At 40.9% G+C, this 24,605-nt stretch overlaps 1 long non-coding RNA gene across 1 annotated transcript; it reads left to right on the top strand.

Annotated features, from left to right (window-relative positions):
• The first annotated feature begins 435 nt into the window (after positions 1-435).
• LOC138390226 (uncharacterized) lies at positions 436-22,818 on the top strand. The gene is made up of 3 exons (XR_011234536.1): positions 436-721; positions 22,552-22,681; positions 22,775-22,818. It is a non-coding gene; the product is annotated as an uncharacterized lncRNA (long non-coding RNA).
• Positions 22,819-24,605: the final 1,787 nt, after the last annotated feature.

Raw genomic sequence — 24,605 nt, 5'->3', positions numbered from 1 at the left:
GACAGGGGATTAGAATTCTGAACAAAGTGCTTTCTAATCATTTTTCTGTCCAAGGGCCCCCACTTTGCTTAGTACGAAACTCCAATTTTTCCAGTGTGAAAGGAGGCCTTTGCAAAATAGAAAAAGTACTTTCATTCCAGAGAGAGCCCTAGGAATAAAAAAAAAAGGGGATCCACAAAGAAAAGCAGTGGGGGAGATAGCTAATACCAGTAGTTTCATTCTCGTAAGGAAAAAAGAGACATTTTAGAAAAGATCTATTGTATGAACCTGAAAACAAGAAGTAGGGTCAGAAGTGCTGTGGTGGCAGGTCCGTGGAGGAAGTAGCCACCAGACTAATAGCCTTGATTGCGAGCCAGTGTTAATTAGGCTTGTGGGGCCCCGCAATGAGCAAAGAAAATTGAGCTCTAACCATCAGTTCCCACGTGAAGGTTTTTTGTAATATGAAAAAGTTATTTAATTTTCCTTTCACGTTGTCCTTTTGAATCCTCGCATTAATAAAATCGTTTTCAGTGGAAATATCAGGAGCAAGAAATATAAAATACTAACAGCAAGAATTTTTTTTTTTAAAATGCCCATAAGAAGCAGCTAGGAAATTGACGCACGGTTGCCAGGCACGGTTTACAGCTCTGCTGTTTATTGTGGACCAGAGATAATTTTCCTTATGAAGAATTTGCAGGTTTTCAGATGCATTATGCTGAGGATAGCCAGGATCCAGGACAAGGCAAGTATCTGCTCCTTGCTTGATTTAATCAATGAGAAAAACCATGAAGGCGAGGAGGTGTTTGTATCAAACAGGCGGAGGGGAAAGAGAGCGAGAGAGGATCATTTCCCCTTGGTTTATTCTCACCACACCTTGAACTTCCAGTTCTTAATATTCGTTAACATTATTTGTTTAATGTCTGTCTCCCTTGATAAACTGAAAAGCTCCATGAGGTTAGAGCTATATCAATCAATCTCTGCGTAAGTGTATAGTTAAGAATTTGACTCTGGAGCTAGGATTACTGTGTTCAAATCCCAGCTTCACTACCCGTTAGCTTTGTAACCCTGGGAAAGTTCAGTCTCCTGAGTGACATACCAAGGATGCTTGTAATACCTACTTCACAGGGCTATTAGAAAAGACTTACTATTTGTTAGAATAGTGTCTGATGCCTATGTAAAATAGATCAACTTCTGCTGCTATTGTTCTACTTCACAGCTGTATCCTCAGTACTTAGTGTGGTGCTCATGCAGAGTATTTGGGGAAAAAAGGAATGAATGGATAAATAAGTGAAACAAAAATTTTACTTCTTGGAAGGAAAAAAGGTTTTTCCTTAAGTGAATAAGCCCAAATTTGCCAAACTATCTTCATTTTGTCCAAATACTAAAATAAAAATCAGAATAAATGCCCAAAGTGGTGTACTGATGTTTTTTATTTATGTGTCCACATTCCTAATAATAATATATGTAACCTCTGTTTCGTGACTGTTTACAAAGTAATCATGTCTGTGAAAGGGCAATTCACATCCACCCTTGAATATATTCTGGTTCTGGCGAATATACTTTAGCTTTACCTCCAAATGGAATCAAAGGTGACCCACTGGGAGTTCTGTAGAACAAAGAGTTTCCCTGTTTAGAACTTCCTTTGAAGCCAATTCATTATTCTTGTTGTGAATTTTAATGTCTCCATTCTTTCTCTCTTTCCTTAAAGTTACATTCTAAGATACCTATTATGGAGGGCATATCTGATCATTATGCATTTGTATATGAATAATTCTTCTCTGTTGGTGGTTTGTACAGATGGCTGCGATCATGTTTACTCAGGGAAGTGGCACCATCATTTAATGATCCATTTAATTTAAGATGGGGCTGGAAAATTTGGAACACTCTAACATTTCTCTGCTCTACCAGGATGGGTTTTAACAGTCCCAGATGGCCTTAATAATCTTTGTTGGTTTTTGTATTCAATGGGCATCCTTTTTTAAAAATTTCTATTCTCCCCCACTGAGATGTCCTGAAGAGACGAAACAATGTCTTCTAGATGTGCTGCCTGATGGTCACAATCTCTCTGGATTCTAAACAATGTAAACACATGGTCACCAGTGGCATCAATGTCGCCTTCATTGTGTGTATTCTGGAGCTATGACTTCTTGCTCTCTTGGAAGGGCACGCGGGCCCATAGTCTACAAAAAGAAGTAACTTGAAAGGGTAAGACCTAATAATAATGATATGAAAAATAAGGAATTGTATGCAAAATAAAAATCCAGGTGCAACCTCAGATCACTCATGTAAGAGAATAGGGTTCATTTCAATATCTCAATCAGTATCAATTTAACATTTGGCTTCTTTCATTAATTATCTTAAGTGAATGATGTCAAACTTTAAAGGCGTCCTTTGTTAATTTTCTTAAATTAAATTTTTAATTTTGAGATAATTATAGATGATTGTAGACTCATATGCAGTGGTAAGACATAGTACAGGATATTGATATCAGTACAGTCAAGACACAGATTCGCCACAGGGTCTCGTCCTTCCTTTTTATAGCCACTCCCACTTTATCTCTAACCCCTGGCAATCACTAATCTGTTCTTCATTTCAAGAACATTGTATGAACAAAATCTTACAGGAGAAAGAATGCTGTTCTAATGATGGGGTAGAAGTTAAGAATTCAGGCTACTGCCTGGTGCTGCTCCTTACTGGCATTGAGACCACCAGGAAGTCACCTGACCTTGTCTGTAAGTGAGAGACTTAGATCTGGTGGCCTCAAAGCTTTCTTACAATTCAAAATCACATTTCTGCGATTTAAATGCTATAGCATCTGAATTGCCATAGGAGGGCAGAGCTGAGGCTTTGGGAATAAAAGGGGTCACTCTCTAGTCTCTCAGGGATGTTTCCTACAATGTTCACATCTTTTCTAGTAGAGAGTCATGATTGGATCCTCTGTTGCTATCTAGACTCTCTCTTTATTTGCAGTTATAGAAACCAGTAGAATAGTCAGGGATTTTTCTCCTGCTTCTTCCTAAATGGGGTAATAAAAGCTTCTCTGAAACTCACCTAAATAGGAAAAGCATAAAATTCTTATTTGAAACTCCATCTCCTCTTGTTTTCAGTGAGTACCACAAGAAGGACACTGGAGTGAACCACCATGCAAGGACACCTCCTTGCAATGAGGTGTCCACAGGTCAGGCTTCAGGGCAGAACCTTATGAGAGGATAGACAGTTTGACTATTCTTGCTCCAGATAAAAATTGTGGTGTCAGGGCCAGCATCATAGCATCTAACCTGTGCAGTTGCACAGGGTCTCGTGCCCAGAAGTGATTTAATAGGCTGTTGTCAGCATCCTGAAATTCTTAATAATTTTATATTTAAACTTATGATTTTCAGGTAAAGTCCAACAGAATAATAGAGTAGATGTATGAACAGAGGAGATAAAGGCAATATGTGTGTTTGCTGCTATTCCTTGTCATCATATCCACGTGTAGCCTTCCTGATGCCCCTTGAGGATAGAATTCTGATAGATCCATAATATGTGGAAAGTCAGTGAGACTCAAAGCCAGAATAAGGTAACTGTAGTGCATTTACAACTGCGTAAACAGGGGCACTGATAGCCCTAGGAGGTTCTACTTTCCATTCTAACCAGAACTTGCTCTGAATGCAGACAGAAGGCAATGATGTTCCAAGATATTTGAATGACCAAGGAACCTTACCATATTCTTTCTTATTTATGTTACTTCCCTGGAACTCATGCTGAGAATGACATAAAAGGGGAGGTTCCTTTAATTCCTTTCAGCTCTTCCTTACTTATTAGTAAGTGAAAGGTGGAATGTGCATGTACCAAGAAGTGAAATAAAAGCAGTCGAGTTAGTTTCGTGTAGTGTTTCCACTATACTGATGAGAACAAAATAGATATATTTCATAGTATGAACTATGAAATAAGAATTTTGTAATTTTGGTAGTTCTGCATATCAGTTAAATGCCCTGATATTTGCATTTAAAACAGGCATTGTACAATAAAGATAAATGATAAAATTTACGATAATTAGAAATTATAATTTTTCTTTCCTTAGAACATTACATAAAAAGAAAAAATTCCATGACAAGTGCTGAGAGGGACCACAGAGGAAGTAAAAAGCTTTATATTTTAGTACTTTTAATGACACTTTAGCATTGTTTTGTAAAAAGGGCCCCACATTTTCATTTTGCACTGAGCCCCACAAGTTATGTAGCTAGCCCTGGGTTGTTTGATGGTGGTGAGATGATGAGCACATACAAATAGGGAAGAGTCTCCTTAGATGCACTGGTTGAATTTTTTGGTTTAAAGAAGGCAAAACCAACTTGGCTAACTTAATCAAAAACATTTTGTTTTGTTTTACTTTTGGGGGGGGGGTTGGGGAGGATGCAGGATACTCACAGAATGGAAGGAAAAGCTGAGAAAACTGATTCAGATAAGGCAGAAATGAGGAACGTTCTAGGAATCCAGGTGCAGAAACCAGAGGACAGGCTTATGGGCATCATAGCTGGAGTGAATTTGTTCCAACTGATTATTTGTGTAAAATCACTTAGCAGTTTCAGTCTGGAAGGAGAGTTGACTTGGTCTAATTGGGCTTGCCATTTGGCTAGCCATTTGGCTAGGGGAGTACAGATCTCCTTGACTGCCAGGACTATAAGTGGTGACAGGTTTCCATCAGCTACTCAGAGGAAAGAGTTGGGACATCAATATCAGAACCCAACAGTATGTCTTTTGTACATAAATAAGCAGATGTCAGTATATTCATTATTACACACAATGGGATTTCTCTGATAGAAATGTGGCTGAGTTGGAGGAGAGAAAAAGGTTAAAGGTTATACTTTCCTTCTCTCTCTCTTTTTTTTTTTTTTTTTAATTTCAGAATATAACAAGGGTACATATGTTTTGGTTACATGGATTGTTTTTGTACTGCTTGAGTCCAAGTGTGCCCATCACCCAGATAGTGTACATTGCACCTGTTAAGTATGATTTCACCCATCCCTTTCTCCCCCACTCACCTGCATGATTTCCGTGGAGTTTTACCTCCATCTGTGCACATCAGTGCTGATTGGTTAGTTCCAATTTAATGGTGAGTACACGTGATGTTTGTTTTTCCATTCTTATGATATGTCACTTAGGAGAATGGTCTCCAGTTCCATCCAGGTTGTTAAAAAAGATACTAGATCACCATTTTTTATGGCTGGGAAGTACTCCATGTTATACATATACCACATTTTATTAATCCACTCATGAATTGATGGACACTTGGGTTCACACTCTGCAATTGTGAATTGTGGTGCTATAAACATCCTAGTGCAAGTGTCTTTTTGATAAAATGACTTTTTTTTTCCTTTGGGTAAATATCCAGTAGTGGGATCAAATGGTAGGTCTGCTTTTAGTTCTTTGAGGAATCTCTATACTATTTTTAATAGGTAGTTTGCAGTCCTACCAGCAATGTATAAGTGTTCCTTTCTCTTCACATCCACTCCAGGATCTATTGTTTAGGGACTTTTTGATAGAAGCCATTATCACTGGGGTTAGGTAGTATCTCATTGTGGTTTTGATTTGCATTTCTCTGATGATTACTGACTCTGAGCATTTTTTTCATATGTTTATTGGCCACTAGTCTATCTTCTTTTGAAAAGCTTCTTTTCATGTCTTTTGCTCACTTTTCAGTGGGCTTGTTAGATTTTTTTCTTGCTGATTTGCTTGAGTTCTTTGTAGATTCTGGTTATTAGCCCTTTATGAGATGTATAGCATGTGAATATTTTCCCCCATTCTATAGGTTGTCTATTTTCTCTGTTGATTGTTTCCTTTGCTGTGGAGAAGCTTTCAATTTAATCAAGTCTCATTTACTTATTTTTTTTGTTGTTGCTGTGACTGCTCTTGGGGTCTTTGTCATAAATTTTTTGCCTAGGTCAATATTTAGAAGAGTTTTCCAACATTTTCTTCTAGAATTCTTATAGTTTCATGTCTTGGATTTAAGGTTGTTATCAATCTTGAATTAATTTTTGTGAATGGTGAGAGAGATGGATCCCATTTCAGTCTTCTACATGTGGCTATCCAATTTCCTCAGCACCCTTTATTGAATATGGATTCTTTTTTCCAGTGTATATTTCTGTCTACTTTGTCAAAGTTCAGATGGCTGTATATGGATGGTTTTATATTTGGGTTCTCTGCTCTGTTCCATTTATCTGTGTCTCTATTTTTATACCAGTAGCATGCTGTTTTGGTTACTACAGTCTTGTAGTATAGCTTGAAGACTGGTAAATTGATGCCTCTCAATTTGTTCCTTTTGCTTAAGGTTGCTTTGGCTATTCAGGATCTTTCTGGTTCCAAATGAAGCATAGAATTAATTTTTCTAGATCTGTGAAATATGATGTAGGTACTTTGATGGAGATTGCATTGAATCTGTAAATCACTTTGGGTAGTAAGGACATTTTAACAATGTTGATTCTGCCAATCCATGAACATGATATGTTTTTCCATTTATTTGAGTCATCTGTGATTTCTTTCCTCAGTGTTTCATTGTTCCCTTTGTAGAGATCTTTTACCTCCTTGGTTAAATATATTCCTAAGTATTTTATTTTCTTTGTAGCTATTGTGGAAGGTATTGAGTCTTTGATTTGATTCTCAGCTTGACTGTTGGTGGTTATAGGAATGCTGCTGAATGTGTAGGAATGCGTACATTGATTTTGTAACCTGAGGCTTTGCTGAATTTATTTATCTATTCCAAGAGTCTCTTGGCAGAATCTTTGGGGTTTTCTAGATATAAGATCCTATCATCAGCAAAGAGTGACAGTTTGACCTCCTCTTTCCCCATTTGGATACCCTTAATTTCTTTCTGTTGCCTGATTGCTCTGGCTAGGACTTCCAGCACTATGTTGAATAGAAGTGGTGACAGTTGGCACCCTTGTCTTGTTCCACTTCTAAGTAGGAATGCTTTCAACTTTTCCCCATTCAGTATGATGTTGGCTGTGGGTTTGTCATATATGGCTTTTATAATTTTGAATTATAAATATTCCTTATAAATATAGAACATAAAAATTCTCAACACAATTCTAGCAAACTGAATTCAGCAGCACATCAACAAAATAATCCACCATGACCAAGTGGGCTTCATCCCAGGGATGCAAGGATGGTTCAACATATGTAAATCCATAAATGTGATTCACCACGTAAACAGAATCAAAAACAAAGACCATATGATCATCTCAACAGATGCAGAAAAAGCATTTCACAAAATTCAGCACCCTTTTATGATAAAAACTCTTAACAAAATAGGCATTGATGGAACATCTCTCTCTCATTTTCTCTCTTCTCATTTCCTCTCTTTCATTCTTATTCTTTCCATATCATTTAGCAATGGTTGGAGGTCATCTGGGTTATTGGACTCATCATTTGGAAAACTAAGGAGTCAACGGGGTCCCAAAGTGGAGGTGGGAGGTAGTAGGATCCTCAGTCTCTAGCCTTGACTTTAGCCTGAAATATTAAAGTATTCTTGCTGTTCCCACACATACCAACTCAGTTGACCAGGGCAGAAGACCTAAGAGAGCAAAAATTGGAGCAAAAGCCCAGCTAGTGACTAAGAGTTTGCATTTTGTGAGGTCTCCCTAGGGTCCCTATCCATCAGAAACCCAGCTGGGAGCTAAGATTCAAGGACTTCAGGTCTTGGCTATGAAACTTTAGAAGAGACTACAAGGGTTTTAAATTTCCTGTTTACAGCCCTGCTCTGAATTTCTTTATGTACCATCTTTAGAAATACTATTGCTAATGTTTATTCCTCCAAAACATTTTGCAAAATGCTGATCTGCTGATCTTCTGATTCCTGTTAAGATAGTACATGAGGATAATATCAAGAAATGGGCACTTTTGTCTCAGCATCTCCTTGAATGTGAGTGACATGTTCCTTAGACTGTTGGAGGCATTCACACTGCCTTGAGAAAAATGAGAATTGTTGTAGAAGAAATGCAAAGAGGAAAAAGAGTCAAATTGAGATTTTCTGACTTCCAAAATAGGCTACTGGAGTCCACAGCAGAAAAAAGTTTTAAAAGGCAAAACTTTTGAGTTAGAACAGATTAGTTGAGAGAAAAGGCTTTGAGAAACACAAGGACAGCCCTAAAACACACCTGTGTACACCTGTGGACCTAAAGATTATTCCAAAATATACTAGAAAGGGAAGTAAAATGATCCAGATTATTCTGCTCCTAGGGCCTTGCAGTGGGGGTCAAGGAAACCTGGGGGGGGAATTGAAAATGAAATGGGATTTGGGCTTAGAGAAGGGACCCACCTAAAGGAGTCACAGGTGGAGGAATAGAGTCAGCAACAAAATCTCACTGATTCCCAGTGCAGTGGGGCCTTGTGGAAGCCAGATTAGTCCTACAGATTGGGAAGATCCGGTGTAAAGATCCTACAGATCCACCAACATTCTGGGAAGCACTGTCCATTATCTGAATTAGGAAGCCACATTAGCCATTTTTGTTGTCCCTGATGCCTGATGGACCTTTCCAGTGATGGCTTTCCAGCCCACCTGTCATTGGTGGGTTGTCCACCAGAAGTGTGGCTTTGCTAAGCCCCATCTGAACCATCCCAACTGGGCATTCTTCCATTTTTCACTTCTGGGACACTCAAAAGCCCTCTTAATCAAATGACGAAAATCTCTGATGCTGATAGGCATGTGGGGAGTGTGGAAGGAAACATGAGTGGGTTGCAGAGTGGAGAAACCCACCCATGTTATGTAGGGAATGCTTCATTCTATTACTTTGCTTGGAACTGAAGCTCTGTTTATAGTCTGGATGCTCTTTCTACGTTTTATCTTCCTAGTTATGCTACAATGTAGGAGACATCATTCTGAACTTAATGGTAGAAAAGTAGCTTTCTGATTTTTTCTCTTTGGAGCAGAAACATTGGCTCCAAGTATTAGTCTTAAACATTTATTTCTGGTTGCAATAATCAAGAGGCTATTACCAAGCTGCAGTACCAATTCTGGTCATCTTGGCAGCACATTCAATTCAATTTAACACATTCACCAAGCATATGTTAAGTGCCAACCCTAACCCAAGCATCAGGCTAGTTACTGGTAATACAAAGTTGAACAAGATATGATTATAGGTGTTCATGGTCTGGATGCAGCATAGTCCCATATAATTCCTTAAAGATGATGCAGTTCATCTAATACATGCCTGTTGCCAGTGTGGGGCAGCTGGTAGACATGGAGACATACCGATAAATGAGTTTGGCTTTTTTTCTTTCTTGGCTGCAAACTATCACTGACTCATTCAATAGTGACTAATATAACCTATGAAGAGGTTAAAGAAGATATTTGGTGGTTCTGCCCACTCCAGCATCTCTTTTTGCCAGTTCTCACCTTCGTTGCTCAAAACTTCTCAGTGCCAAAACTTTTCCACTTGCCCGAATGCCTGAGTGTCCCACCTCCCTGGCTCCAGGACAGGCTCCTGTGAGCTCCCAAAGCGGAATTCTTATTGTCATGGTTGTTCCCATTTAGCTCTCAGAGACAGCTGCTTGAGGGTGGCTGAGTGGGTAGCTGGAGGCTGTCCAGCTCCATTTGGCTTGTGCTAATAATTTAGAAGGTTTTGTTTTTTTCATTTGTTTCCCATTCTGGATTGAAAAAAATGTGAATTTGCTGAGTGGATGGAAAGGTAGCAGGTGGGAGAGGCTGAAAGAATGAGACTGAGTGCATCATTCCTGCCACCTGGGAGGCTGAGAAATTCAGTTCCTTTCTCTTTTGTGCTTTATCTCACCATCTGCCAATCTATATTAGTCAGGTAACCGGTTACATGCAACAGGCACTAACTTGACTTCACTTAAGTAAAATGAACATTTGTTTTAAGAATACAGGGATCTTTCTCAGAACCCAAGGACAGGCATACAGGTGGATCTTAGGAAGGATATTGAATGAACACACCTGGAAAGCCTTGGGGTCACTTCCTTTTTTATCCCTTATCTTCTCATGATTCATTGGCACTCTCCCCCCCTCCCCCGCCCAGACCTTCTTTCAACAAGTGAAATGTGGCCACCCCACAGCTCCAGAATTCAGATGTTACAGTTCTATTTGCTGCAGAGACTAATACTTCTCAGTCCCAGCTCCTCATCTGCATGTGATTGGTAAGCTTTGGTCTCTTGTTCATCCCTGGTCTAATCAACTGCCATGAGGGAGTGGGGACTCATAATATAAACCTGATGGGAAGATCCACTTCTGTGGGCTAAAAGAGAATTCCGAGAGAAGGGGAGATAATCGGGAATTGGGCAGACTTACTAGGTACCCTCATCCTCAGTGATGTGCTGTAGCATACCCTTTTTTCCTTCTAGATTCTTCCAGCTCATTATTTATATGCTTTTTGTCATAAGGTAGATGTGATTACTGTAATTCTTCAAGGCTGCCCACCTACATCTAGGCCAGAGTCATATGGTGGCAGGCACAGAGATGCCAGTGACTATGGATCTCCATATATTAACATCTGGTCTCTAAATTCCTTGAATAGCCGGTTTGTTATTAAAGATGTTGAGACCTATTAACACCCGAGTGCCTCTGCCCAGTAAACTGTTGAGTATGCAATAGCAAAAGTAAAGAAACAATAGCTCTTTGGATTTCTGTAGTCCTCAGTTGTCCTCCCACACACCAAGAGAGAGGGATGGTGATATCTGGAAAGTTAGAATGCTTGAGTTCAAGTACTGACTCTGCTGATCACCATTCAATCATGCAATCATAACCTGTTTCTCTCAGTTTCCTCATCTCCAGGTAGTGAGAATAATGTCCACCTCATCAATTAATTCAAGGATTTATTAAAATGCCTACTATATGCCGAGCATTGTGCTAGGCCTGCATTACAGTGGCCCTGCCTTTGTATGTTTTATCATGTAATGTGAAGACCTACAGGAAAAAAAATTAATTATCATAAAATATAAATTTTATAATTACCCCAAAGTATTTTAGAATTAGAAAGAACCATAAAGAATAATAGAGGGAACACTTGTGTATTCACAATCAGCTTAAGAAATAAAATATTCCCATGGCAGTTGAAGCCTCTATTAACCCTTTCCAGAACATATACTCCTTCTCCCCTGAAACAACCACTTTCCTCAATTTGGCATTTATCCTTACCATGCATTTCTTTATATATGTATTTATGTTCTGAATCAAATGGTGTCCTCCCCAAAATGTTTAAGTCCTAACTCCAGTACCTGTGAATGTGATCTTGTTTGGAAATAGGGTGTTTGCAAATGATCATGTTAAGAAGAGGTCATTAGGGGGGCCCTAATCCAACATAACTGTGTCATTATAAATCGGGAAAATTCTGACATAGACATGCGCACAGGGAGAACGCCACGTGGATATGAAGGCAGACATCGGTCGATGCATCTGAAAACCAATCAACTCCAAAGATTGCCAACAAACCACCCTGAGCTAGGAGAGAGGCCTGGAACAGATCCTTTATTTCCTGCCGGTACCTTGATCTCAGATTTCTAGACTCCAGAACAGTGAGACAATACATTTATGTTGTTTAAGCTACCAACTCTATGGTACCTTGTTACAGCAGCCCTAGAAAACTCATATAACTCATTATATATGTGTGTGTTCCTAACAAGTTATAATTTTGCTTACATATTTTTAAACTTTGTGTAAATTATACCACGATTGCAAGCAGTTTTCTATGGCTTGAGTTTTTCTCTTAGAATTATGTTTGTGAGATTCATCCATTGGTACATGTAGATTTAATGCCTTCATTTTAATTGTTGCGTAGTAGTCCATTTTATGAATATGTTTATGAAATTAGTTAATACAATTTAATTTTCCATTTTCCTATGATGGACATTACAAACAATGCTATTATGCACATTCTCATCAATATCTCATTGTATACATTTGAAATAATTTCTCTGACATTTTTATTTAGAAATTGAATTTCTGTGTTACTACTTGTGCAAACTTTCACTACCACCAGCAGTGTTAAATAGTTCATGTTGCTGTGCAACTTCACCAACAAATGATATTATCTGACTTTTAAATGGTTTCCAATCTGGTCAGCAGGCACAGAATAGATATCTAGAATTGTGAAGGGTTCTAATGAGCAAGTAAATGCAAGGGGAATACATATAAGGGAATACATAAGGGAGGGCCAGGCTAGCCTAGGAGGTGTGGTAGAGAAGCCTTCCCCAGAAGAAGTAACACTCAAGCTGAGACTAGAGGTATAAATGGGCATTAGCCAGGTGAAGGGAGTGGGAATGGTGGTGCAGGTAAAGGAAGTAGCTTGATGGAAAGTGCAGAAGTGGGAACACACATGGCCCAGTTGAGCAGGGGGCAGAGTTCATCCACTAATGCTAATGTTGCCCTTCAGTGATTTAGCTGGGCCCTCCTCCTCCAGAGGCAGGAATGAACAAAACACCTTTATGAGCTCAATAGTGACTCCTATTCCTCCAGATCTAGGATATATCCTTTGAAGGTTGAATAAAGAAATATTTTTTTCTCAATATGGATTTAGATCAGAGCAATTAATGCTGAATTAGATTCTCAAATTTATTTTGTTTGGGTGCCACAACAGTTTTTATATCTTATGGCTTTAGTATCGAATAGCATTATGTGAGTTCTATTCCTGACGTTTTCTACTCTCTCAGACTGAGACCATTAACTCATTTCTTATCTCCCTGACCTCTGAAGGCGTTTATGTTTGAGACCTCTAGCTAAGACCATACTGCGTGTATAGGGAGTTGGGAGGGACAATAATCCACTCTTGGGATAAATTGTCTAATTGAGATGCTCTAGTTGAAATCACTGTTAGGACTACAGCTCTAGTTATAGGAAAGAAAGCACAGTTGGAGGATCCAAGACCACCCTTGCCGTGAGGCGGGACCTCATTTCTCCCCTGGCAAGTAGAGAGGCTTGGAAGGCTATGAGCATCCCTGCCTGCCTGTCTTACATATATACGGTTGCTTCTCAAGACTGCAGGAATCTGATTGGGAATATGGCATATGGGATAGGAACGGGGAGGATTTGGGAGTGGGAAGGGGAGGAGTTTTCCTACAGGGAATAGAGATTTCCACAGAGAGACTTCAAAAAGCCCTTGGGGGAGGAGCTTGATACATGATGGCCAGGAGCCCTGGGAAATTGTGGTGGAAACACCCACGAGGAATACCTTCCTTTTGAGGCTCAGGAAAGTCCATTTTAGGAGAACCTGTTCTTTTCTAGATTTTTAACTCTTTTCTGAAATTGCCTGAACTCCTGTGTTATCAATCTGTCTGATATACAGTCTGGTGAGTTTAGGGAGACTGAGAGGTCAGACTGCAGGCAGAAGGGGTTGCCCCAGTTCATCTTGTAATGGGTATCAGGCCCATTCGCTGTGCTACAACTTGGACTTATTAGTAGAGAGATCTATGGAAGGGCTGGAACTAAAGGAACATGTCTGAAATGTTCCTCAAATGATACAGGTTAGTCTTACGTTGGTTCTTAGCTGCAAACTGAAAAATCACAATGCCCATGCTATAACCCAGACCAATTATAAACCAGAATCTCTGGGGAGGGAGGATCCTGGCATCAGTAATTTTAAAAACTTCCCAGGTGATATCAATGTTCACACAAGATTGAAAACCACTGGGTTAGAGGATACTGCCTTCCTAAAGGCATCAGAGGGGCCTATGTCACACCTGGCTCATATTTGGTTTCAATAACAAAATAAAGTGTATTTGAACAAAAATTCATCATCTCAAGGATACTACACCATTGTTAAAATGATTTATTAGTGGAAGCAACATCAGAAATCAGGTGTCATTGGGGTGGGAATGAACAAGATGCAGTTAGAAATGAAATGCTTTCATTTTTTTCCATTTGCTTGTGAAGACTTTGCAAAATATTACATACCTTGCCAAAACCAGGTTGGATTCTCACCATATTTTATCTCTTGTAGCAATTCTAACGCCTAGCATCAAATGCCCTCCTGCACCACCCTCTGGTTCATAGATCCCAAAGAGGTTGCGTATTCCATCTCAGAAATTCATTCTTCCTTGAACTTACAGCATGTTTTGACTCTGAGGGCATTTAGAAGGAATTGCTTAGAAAAGCCCTGCAGGGAGCCTGTCATAATGATGCAGTTTTAAAGAACACCCTAGACCACTTAGGGGGAATCACTAACCACTCTCCTGGTTTTCATTTTCTTTCCTGATCACCAAAGCTTTCTGTAGTCTTTTGGTTTGGTTTCCAAGGCAGAATTTACAATATGTTGCTGACTGAAGAACAATTGAATTTTAAACAACAGTCTTGGTGGGTTTCAATTTCTCACCAGGAGAACCAAGTAATATTTTCCCGCAGTTTTCCCCAATCTGTTCCATATCTTCCCTTAAAGTGAAATGGGGAGGGGAGGCAGGTAGGCACATATGCCCTTGTCAAAGCAAGTCTCAAGAGCAGATGTTTTTCCTCTTTTTCTGAATGAGGAAGCAGAAACTCCAGCTGTGTTTCTGTATGTGCATGTACATGTGTGCGTGTGTGCATGTGTGTATATGTGCACGAGTCCTTTGGAGTATGGGAATGGAGAAGAAAATGAATCTTCTTCTATGGCTTCAGGTAATGGCAAATGGGAGTTCAGGCTTATCTTACAGACACTGCTTGCTTGAGTTGCATGGCACATTGCCTTGGCATCTCAATCTCTGATCTTCCTGCTCAGCTAATCTTTTAACCTGATAAGCAGTTGTTTCATGAGGATGTTTGGGATTTAGAGGATGGGATTGAATGCCCTGGAAATTTGCTTTCAAAGCCTCATTTTTAACCAGAGGATGCCAAATTGCCTTCTATTACGAGATCATATCCCCTTTTATGTGTACCTGGAAGAGCTCAGTTGAGCAGATTTTCTTTAACAAAAAAACTCAGAGTTTGTATTCTTCCCCTATCTATTTTCAAATGATTTATTCAGTATTTGTTTCTCATCAAAATCCAGGTATCACTTCCCACATCTTCACATACCTGAGGCTGGTTTGCTTTCCAATTAAATGCCCCTGGTTGGCTGTCCTGCTCTGCAGTACTATTGTTCATTTCTCCTCTTTCCGCATCAGGCAGAAAGAGGACTCCACAGGTGTTGCCATATTTAGCATATTTTTCCATCAGGTCGGAATGAAGACTGTGACTCTGCGGCGTCTGGTATGAGTCCATGGGCCAAATCGGTAATGAGCCTGTCGAGACAAATAGGCCAGCAATTGTTCTAGCCAGGCCAAAGGAGGCGAGAGCAAAATGCCAATTGCAGACCCACTGGTGAACCAAGCTGCTGGGAGCAGAAACTACCGGATTAATGAAATCACAGGCGCTCAGCTTGCACCCGGAACTAAAGCAGCTTTGGGAAAGGCATACGGCAAAAAATAAGCCAAAGTTAATCGCCAAGTCAGGCGTCCAATAAAGCAGCATCTGTTTGAAAAGGAAAGCACATCAGCCGCTGCACAGGGACTCCTCTCCCGCTCCGTCAAGCAGGGGGACGTGATGAGTAGGATTAACAGGGCAGCAACCCACAGCGCCGCGGCTGCCCAGGTGGCGCGGAGCTCTGGCCCGCGTGTGCCTGGGGGCCCTGAGAGCCGCTGATGCACTTGCCCAAGGCAGCCAGCTGTGGCTTCAGCAGCAGCAGCAGGGGCAGCTCCTGAGCTCGGCGACCCTCCCTGCCCATGTCCCATTTTCCTTCCCACTCATAAAACAGCAAAGCAGCCACCCCCACACTCTGTTGTTTCCTACCAATTCTTCCTGCACTGCCAGTTATCAGCAATAGTCTGTGCATTCGAGTGCATGACCTCATTTAAAGAGCTTTGGCAGAATGTCATCCTCCTGGTTTTCCCCTCGTCGCTTAATGATGGCGTCCCTTCTTGCCACTTGATTCTGAGTCTGTCATAATTGCTGTGAAGAGCTTCTACGTCCAGGACTTTGTAACACTCCCACTCTCCTCCCCAAGAGACGAGAAGAGGCAGGAGGGTTATGGCCTGTCATAGGCTTGCTGGCTTGCCTGGAATTTATTTTCACTGTTCTTACAGATGATGACCATGGTTTAGACTTGGGCTGCACTCAGACTGGGCTGCTTGAAATCCAGTTGCATTTTCTGAGGGGTATTCCATGGAACACTAGCAGGATGTAAATGTATGTCACTTACGAACATGGATTCCCAAGTCACCTAAATTTGAGAAACGCTAGGTTTTATGAAGTTTTCTTTTTGTACAAAACGTCTTTATTGTAAGTGACTCAATATTTTTAAGACGCTGATGTGCCTTTTGGATGTAGATAGACAGTAGAATTTGCAAATTCCCCTCTCCCCCTTTTGACCTCAGAACACTTTTTTTGAAAGAGTTTTGGTGATGGGTTGAATTGTATCTCTCAGAAATGATACATTAAATCCCTAAGCCCCAGGACCTCAGAATGTGGCCTTCCTTGGAAGCAGGGTTGTTGCAGATGTAGTTAGTTAAAATGAGGTCATACTGGGGTAGGCTGGACCCCGCAGCCAAATGACAAGTATCCTTATAGAAGGGAAACATTTGAACACAGAGACAGACACAAACAGAAGGAAAAGGCCACGTGAAGATTGGATTATTCTGCCACAGGCCAAGGAACTACCAAAAGCTAGCGGGGAGGCCTGGAACAGACCCTTCAAAGGAAGCATAGAGCTGATGACACCTCGATCTCACACTTCTAGCATCCAGAACTGTGACATAATAAATACCTGTGGTTTAAGCCACTCAGTTTATGGTACTTTGTTATGGCAACCTGGGGGAACTAATACAGTATGCAAGGGAATGCTGTTTTGAGGAACTTTGCGAAATGCTGCTCAACAGGCTAGCAGGCTTACCGCAATAGCAGTTACAGCAGCCTGAGAACATACGTGCAGAAGTTTGAGATCTTAAGAAACTTAAGGCTCAATTTAAGATTTTCTATATATTTGGGGGTGGGGTAAATTCTGACTGGGTTGCTGTTATTTCACATTTGAAAGAAATATCTTAGGCTAACTACATGATATATTGTAGAAAGCAAATGGACAGACTGCCTTCTTACATCCCCAAATGCTCAAATTATAAAACTAGTTTCATTACTTAGGCTGATGATATTCTTTCTGCCTTGCATGAATAACTGCTGCAGCCTTTAATTAGATGGGCTGGCAAAAGTGTCCCAGGAGTTACACTAGCCTGTCTGTATTGTATTCCTTTATCCCACTGGCTTGAATGAAAATGAAATGTCCTACAATTCATAGCTGCACATGAGCTAGTGGTGCAGCTATTTTATTGAAAGAATTCCTAAGATCGAAGAGCAGTACTCAAAAATTTAAGAAATTCATGGGCTAGTAAATATTAAAAATTAATTTAGGGACTGACATAGGTTTGCAAACCTTTTCTTTTGTTAAGTAAGGATATTAAAACAACAACAATCAATAAAATGAACAAGAACCAACAACCACCGTGTGCTAGTGACATCATTTAAACTTTTAAATTTTGCCAAGTAAAAAGATTAAAAAACCCAACCAACTAAACACACGAAGAAACAAAATCAACCTCTGTAACAACCATGCACTAGTGATATTGTTTATAAAAGTAAAAGACATTTCTAAGACCAAAAATATAAAAAGAACACAATGTCATGATGATACCAGCAGTTTATGTGTTTTGAGTGCTAATGTGCTAGGCATGTTCTGAGTGCTTTATATGCATAAACTTAGTCCTCACAAAAACATTAGAAGGTTGAAACTACTACCTTAATTTTATAGGAGGAAAAATTGAAGCACTGAGTTTAAAGGTCCTCTGCCGATAGGTGATGAGGCTGGGAGTTGAATCCACAAGTCAGGCTCTGGGGTTTACGATGTTGTGATCTCAAATATCGTATGATCTTGCATCTCCAATAAAACGGTTCTTTCTAAAAAAGAAACCTCAGCAAACTTAGATGTGTTTGGGGGTGAGTGTGTGTGTGGATGTTTTCATTCTATTTTTTCTCATTTTGCCGCAGATCTGTGATAACATAATCACAGAGCAATCGGGACTGGCATTTAGGAAGCCCTAGATTGCAGCTGCAGGCTGAGCGCCAGCGAGGGATCCAGAGAGGAAATGTGCTGCGCTGTTTATGGGGGATTCCGAAGGTAGATAAGGGAAATAGCTCATTTTTATTTAATCAGTCATCTATGTTTTGTGGTAGGGCTTGAGCAACCTTCTAAAAGGTGAGTACCAATCAATCATTTCAAATGACATTTTGAAAATACTTCAGGGTGGCAGGAAGTTAATGTATCAAATGCCATTAAAGGTTTAAAACAACCAAACCAATACTAACATACTTTAAACTTAACCTGAAAACCTGGGCTGTAATTCAGTGTTGAGCTTGGGATGTGTGTGTTTGTGTGTGTGTGTGTGAGAGAGAGAGAGAGAGAGAAAGTGATATGATATGATTTGGATTCTATTGCCAGCATGTGTATGAAAACATACCACATAACCCACTAAAAGGGAATAGCATTATGTACATAAATGACCTTCTATACCCTGAAATTACTACATAGCTGTAGCCTCTGCAAAGGAAAACTTTGCAGTGATTTAGTGAAAGGAGCACATGCTTGGGGATCTGGTAAACACGAGTTCAAATCCCAGCTCCTATTCTTCCTTGCTGTGCAGTCTCAGAAAAGTCACTTTCTTAGTTTGATCAGGCTGCTATAACAAAATACTATAACCTGGGTGGCTTGAAAACAACAGACATTTATTTCTCACAGTTTTGGAGGCTGGGAAGATCAATGTGCCATCAGATTCAGTGTCTGGCGAGGGCCCATTCTTCACAGACGGTGCCTTCTTGTCCTCTCATGGTATAAGGAGCTCTCTGGAGTCTCTTTTACAAAGGTACTAATTCCACTCATTAGGGTTCCACCATCACGACCTAATCACCTATCACATTGGGGATTAGGTTTCAACAAATTGAATTTCGGGGACACACAGACATTCAGACTATAACAGTTGCTTAACTATTAAGAGTCTATTTCATTTCTAGAATGAAATGGGGTTTTATTGTTGTGGGAACACTGAAACTTATCTTAGAGTTTTAAAATGAGGATTAGGCTAATTTATGTCCAATAGTTAGCATTATTATTGCTCAAAAGTTTATTTTTAAAAAAATATTGATACAGTGCTCATATTGCCAGACCCTGTTCTAAGTGATTTATAAATATTCATAATAACCCTATCAGGGTAGATATTAGTCTTATTTCCATATAACAGTTGAAAAAAATGAGACATAGAGAGGTTAAATAACTTGTCCAAGGTCACAGAGCTGGCAGATGTCAGAGGAGATGTCCAAACCCAGGCAGTCTGGTGCCAGAAACAACGCTCTTAGCACGAATCTGGAATGTCCTGATAAGTGAAGTTGAAATACTTTTAATTTTAAGTATTTAACAGTCAACCATTTTTGAAAGAGGTGCTTCACCAGAACTTCAGACAGGCACAAAAAATAGCTGGGTGTGGACAAATTGTGTATGAATTTAATTAGCTGTGACTATGCCCTGTTAAGTGCATACAGATTGTACAGTGTGGATTTATTTTTCTGTTAACCACCAATTTCTTTGCACTAGAGATTCACACTAGTGTGTGGGCATCAGAGTCCTGGATGACTCTTCTCCTTCTCTTATCTAGTCCTATACACCTTCTGGAGTCTTCTCTGGCCTGATCTGCCTCCCCCTACACCAGGGTTCTGCCCCGACCCTACTAGAGCAGAGGCTCTCAGATTCTCTCCCGGACTTTCCATTTTTGCACATGTCTTGGGTGTGGCTGCCACTCTCCCAACCGCTTCCCTGATTCCGGTCTGCTTCCTCTCCTTTTTCTCTTTCCCTGTCCTACTCAAGCTCGTACACATATCCGGTCCTCTCTAAACACAGGACTTTGCCTGTCCTGTCAAGGCTGCCGTCCCATCAGGTTCCTGCCCCTTCTCCTTTCTTTCACTGGCACGTATCTGGAAGGAGAGTGTGCACCAGCCATCTCTCTCTCTCTCCCTCTCTCTCTCTCTCTCCCCTCACTCCCCAACTCCTGTAGTCTATTTGGCTTCTTTCCACAACACTTGACTGAATTGCTCTTGCGATGGTCATCAATGCCCTGTTAATTGTTAAATCCAATAGCATCTTCTCAGTCATCACACTTGACCTCTCAGCGAGACCCTGCATGAGCTGGCCCGAAGCCAGCTCTCTTGCCTCATTTCCTATTACACCCCCTCGCTTACCGCCACAGCTACAGTGGCGTACCTACTGTTCTGCAGACCGCAGTGCTGTCTCGTGGCCTTTGCATGTGTTGGTGCATTTGCCCCTAGAGCATGATTCTCCAGACGTTTGCAGGGCTCTCTCCTCCCCTTCATCTGGATCTCTGTGTGAGTGTCATTTCTTAGAAAAGCCTCTCTGAATGCTGCTATCAAAAGTGACACCCGCTCTGCCCGTCACTTTCAATCCCCGTACCTGCTTTAGATTGTTTCAGAGGATATATCACTATCTACCTGCTCCTTATCTCTCTCCCCCAGGATATAATTCCATGAGGGCAGGGACTCTTCCTCTTTGTGTGCAGGCATATTTGCAGCAGCTATAGTAGTGCCTGGCACATAGTAGATGTTTGATAAGTATTGGGTTGAGTGAATAAATTCATATGTCTCTCCTTTCTTAGCATCTGCAACACCACCCTTGGGACCTCCTTCCTGTTGCCTCCCTGACTGCACCTTCTTTTGCCTGCACTTGACCTTCCTCATCTACCTTGGTTGGACGTTAGGATTTTGCACTTGGTCCTTCTTGGTCCCTCATCCATTTTCATGACCTTGGCCCTCTCTTACATGGTGATGTCTCTTAGGTCTTTGTCTCCTGGACCTTCCTACCACGAGGCAGATCCATATTTCCAACAGCCTGTTGTACACGTCTGTGCAGAGATTCCTCAAACTATCTAAGGGCAAAGGAGAGCTCATTATGCACCCTCTAGATTTTTTTTTACTGGTCTCAATTAATGGCAATTAATCTACCCATTTATCTAAAATGAAAACTTCCTCCTTTGCCTTGTGAATCTAAGTTCTGGAATGTCTACTTCAGAAGACATCCATTTCTTTGGCCAAGCTTGAGGCCAGACCTCGCCATCCCTTGCCTGGACTGTTTCAGCAGCGTACTAAATGGTTTTCCCTGCCTCCAACCTCTCTTACCTCCAATCCAACAGAGCTACATAAATTGCTGATAGAACTCTTTTTCTAAAATGCACACTTGATCATAATTTTTCTCCTTCAAGAATCTTACTGGATCCCCACTGCCTCAGGATTAAAATCTGAACTTCCTAGGATGATCCGTGGGCCCTCGTGATCGTGAGGTGTTGTGAGTCAGCTGCGAGGGAACAAGGGATTTATTGTGAGTGGCAGCATCAGAGCTGGTGCTTTTCTCCTGGGCAGCAAGGACAACACCCAGGTGTTGACGTGTCTCAGACTCAGCCTGGCTCAGGTGGGCAGGAACGGCCCAGGGTTTCTCAGTACAAGACGAGGGTGGTGTGGGATAGTTAACCTGAGGAATTAATCCAACACGATGCCAACAGGCAGTGTCCTTTCCTCTGAGGATATGGATTGATTTTTTTTCCCTGAGGAAGATTAATGAGTATCTTTTTGAAGTGCACTTAATTCATGAGAATAATACTTACCACTCGCTATACTTTAGGTGTTATTTTAAGCACTTCATATGTGCTAATTCATTAAATCATTAAATAACATTAGGTAGATACTGTGATCCTCCCCATTTTACAGTTGAAAAAACTGAGGCACAGAGAGGTCAAGTAGGTTTCCGAAGGTCTTGCAGGTGAAGGTGAGTCTGGGATTAAATTTCAGGTAGAGTGACTTCAGTATTAGTAAAGAAGTCAGGGGACCTGCAGGTCGCATTGAGAAGGAGACAAGATTGGAACTGGGGGGCCATATTCCCTCCTCCTTTCTCTGGGGCTCTCCATGGCTGGGCTGAAGAGAATGCCATGAGTAACTGAGGCAGGAATATACAGGAGGAAATTTTATGGGGAGGAGTTTAGTTTTCTTAAATGATAGTTTGGGTGACTGAACAGAGATAGGAAGGACTGGTGTGGATAAGACAGGACAGGGAACGGGGAAATAGGCCGAGAAATAGGGATGGGGAGAGAGGGAGGTAGAGGAAGAAGAGCGAGAGGGAGAGAGACAGGGAGGGAGACGGAGATGAGAGATAAGTGAGAGTCCTTTGCAGTCTCCCTTCCCATGAGGCAGTGAAAGTCTAGAAAATCCTTTTGTTATTTGGCATGAAGCTATAACTCAACCAGTTACAGTGTGGCCCTTTACTCCTCCCTCCCTGGCCTCTGCTATCCCTCCAACAAGCCACGAGCCACTGCACCACTGCATCCTGTGAAGAGTTTGGTCAGGTGGAAGTAGACGCACAGAGTGGCCCTGAAGCAGAGCTGCCTTGACCCCTCTCGCGCAGTTTGGTGGTAAAGGGGCTACAGGGATATTGGTCTTTTGAATGAACTAAGCTTGGCTATTGGAGAGACTCGTGATCCAGGAGGCACCTCAGATGAACCTGGGGTCCGGAGGCAACAGTACTAAGCTTGTTACTGCCTCAGGTTGGTGTCCCACTGTCGAACAAGGACCTGCCACAACCAGATGTACATGTTTCAACCACATCAAAAGACTCACCTTTGACTGCTCGGGGACTTGTCAACCAGAACTTCTCCCACATCTGAATCCATCAATGTGCTGCTCTCTTTCTCAGATGACACTCTTCCCCCTTCCTTTCCTCCCGGTCACTCCCTTCAATTCCTTTCCCCCTCCATGGAGATCTCATAGATCTTAAAGGATATAGGGTATACTTCTATTATCATATAAACCACATTAATTATGATTTTGTCACTAAACTGCGAGCTGCTCTAGGAGCATATTTTGAATCCTATTCTTGATAATCCCATATTCCCAGCAAGAAGCACAGAGCACATGGTAGGTGGTTAATAAATGTTTGATGAATACATAAATGAATGAATACCTGTAAAACATTTACTGGTGCTGCAGCTGTTGCTCCTGTCACTTCTCATGCATCTCAGTGAGTTTTTTGGGTTTTTTTTTTTTTTTGCACTGGAATGTTGTTCCCACTGAGAAGTAAACAACCCTCTTCTCCCTTAGGAGATTCCAAGGGTGTCATTTGTTACATGGCACTCTTTATGGCATGCAAATCATCCTTTACCCATTGTCCTTCCTGTTTCTTTATTTAAAAAAGGAAATCTGCTTTGTATTAGAATTCTCCACTGATCGAAAATCCACATCAACAAGATTTTAACTGTTGATAATGATTATGGAAAATTTCACCAAAAGGTTTACTTTATGCTGGCCACTCTCCTAGGCACTTTCAACACATTTCTCATTTAATCTTTAGAGTCATCTCCATTTACAAAGAAAATAAAGCATTATGTTTCATTTTTAAAATGTAGTTGCTGAGGCTTAGAGGTTGAGTAACTTGCTCAAGACCATCTTACTAATCGATGGAGAAGTCAGAATTCAGAACCAGATTTGCCTGAATCCGAAAACCCGGGCGAGGAGGAGCCATGTGAGCTCTGCATTCCAGGTCAGGCGTGCGATGGCCCTGCAGGCGGCAGGTCCAGAGCCGAGAGGCAGCACGAGCACGTGGCCATGATTCCTGGGAGAGACGGCTGAGGCTGCAGCAGGAGTGTAATGGTGAGGACAGAGAGAAACAGACAGAACGAAAACAAATTTAGGAATTAAAATTTGAAGAAGTTTGCGATAAATTAGGCGGATGAGGTTAGGTGAGGGAAGACTTTCTGATAACCTTCTAGTACCTGGTTGGTTGCCTGGGTGTGTGGGGGCACCATTCACCAAGTAGGAAACATTAGAAAGGGAACAGGAATTGGCAAGAAGATAATGAGTTCAGTGAGCGGGCTGTTGAGTGAATGTACTTAAGGATATCCAGGTAGAGCTTCTAGTAGACCTTTGTATATATGAACCTGAAATTCAGAGGGAATGCCCTGAATCTTCTATAGAGCCATTTGTGCTGGGTAATCATTTGATTTAAAATTCTTTTAAATAGTAAAAGTTTTCCACCTAATGGTCAGAGGAAATCAAGGGAGTGTCTATCAGTGAATCAGAGCCTCTTAGGGAAACCTGTTCCATATTATCCTGTTAAATGCTTGGGTGAGGTTCTTTTCTTTATTCTATTTTTCCATTGCCTAAAATCATTCTGCATGGTTAAATTTATTGTATTGCATGTTGCTCATTGTCTGAAAACAAATAGCTGATTGTGTCACGTCTACTTCTATAGTCTCAAATTTATCTTGGTTGTGAGATGAACTATCCACCTCTATGAATTATCTCCTACTGTCTCTTTGCAAATACATGCTATAATACCTATTTTTCTTCCACATCATCTAACTTAAAAGAATTACTATTTTTACTTTAATTAAACATTAGGCCATTCAATATAGCCTTGTTTATAATCCTGGGCACAAATGAAAATGCCATGATTAAATACATTCTAGGAATCCCAGCTCAGATTATCTCACCAAGGAGACTGCAAAATGCTCCAAGACAAAAGGGAATACAGGATGGTAATGAGTGATAAAGGGCATTACCTTACTGAGCAAGGAAAGAAGATGTGCAAGCCAAAATGGGT

Source organism: Eulemur rufifrons, chromosome 8 (assembly GCF_041146395.1).
Source record: "Eulemur rufifrons isolate Redbay chromosome 8, OSU_ERuf_1, whole genome shotgun sequence".
NCBI lineage: Eukaryota > Metazoa > Chordata > Mammalia > Primates > Lemuridae > Eulemur > Eulemur rufifrons.
The sequence above is the reverse complement of the archived record's forward strand: the minus strand, read 5'-3'. Positions and strand labels throughout refer to the sequence as shown.